The following is a 952-nucleotide window of genomic DNA, read 5'->3' as shown; positions in this document are numbered from 1 at the left end:
CCTCTCCTCTCCTCTCCTCTCCTCTTCTCTCTTCTCTTCTCTTTTTTCTCTTCTCTCCTCTCCTCCCCTCTCCTCCTCCTCAAAAGAATATCTAAATGTTTTTATTTATCTATTTCCGTTTGTCCTTCTTTCCTTGCTCTTGACTACTGAAATTCCGATCCTACAGGGTCTGAAAGTAGTGGATACCTGGACAGTTAGTGAAAAGGGGACATCACAAATTGATGAAATCCAAAGAGTGAAGGAAGGGAAGAGATTTTAGTTGAGGTATTTACCACTCATTTTTGGTTTTTGTTTAGTTAGTGGATAGGTTTTTTTTTAAAAGAGTATCTTCATTAAAAAACAAGATCTTTTCAAGTAAACAATGACATCAGATTAATTAAAAATTCAGAAAGAAGCAGAGAACAAAACTACAATTTGTTTCTACAAAAAAAAAGTTAAAATAGGTTTCAATTTTCTAAATCTCTCAGATCCATTTTGTCCTTATAAAGAATGGGTAAGAAGTATAAGTTTTATTTTTAGAGTAATTGCAGGCTGCCATAAGAAAAAATTAGTTGGCCTGAATGTTCTGGCTGGGAAATACTGTATTTTTCTGCTAAGTTACGAAATTAGCTGTGTTGAGGGTAGTACGCCAGAAACGATTGTATTTGGGTTTGTTGCCCTGATAGGAAGCAAATTTTTGTGTGTTTGTTTTCACTCTCTTTCTACGGGAAATCCCAGGGCTTTGCTTTCCCCTTGCCAAGAGGAAGAACCAGAATATCTGTTTCCATTTGCCAATTGGAAACTCCTTTGTTATGTTCCATCCCTTAAAGGAAGAAATAATAATGCTGCCCTGGAGTTTGCTAAAGAAAGAAAAACACCTGCTAAGAGAAAATAATCTCCTTTTTTTAACAGATTGGTTAAGACAGCCCTTTAACAGGCTATCTGAAAATTATGTTGCCCATAGATCTTTGTA

The sequence above is a fragment of the Aptenodytes patagonicus genome, chromosome 2 (genome assembly GCF_965638725.1).
Source record: "Aptenodytes patagonicus chromosome 2, bAptPat1.pri.cur, whole genome shotgun sequence".
In the NCBI taxonomy this organism is placed as follows: Eukaryota; Metazoa; Chordata; class Aves; order Sphenisciformes; family Spheniscidae; genus Aptenodytes; species Aptenodytes patagonicus.
The sequence above is the reverse complement of the archived record's forward strand: the minus strand, read 5'-3'. Positions refer to the sequence as shown.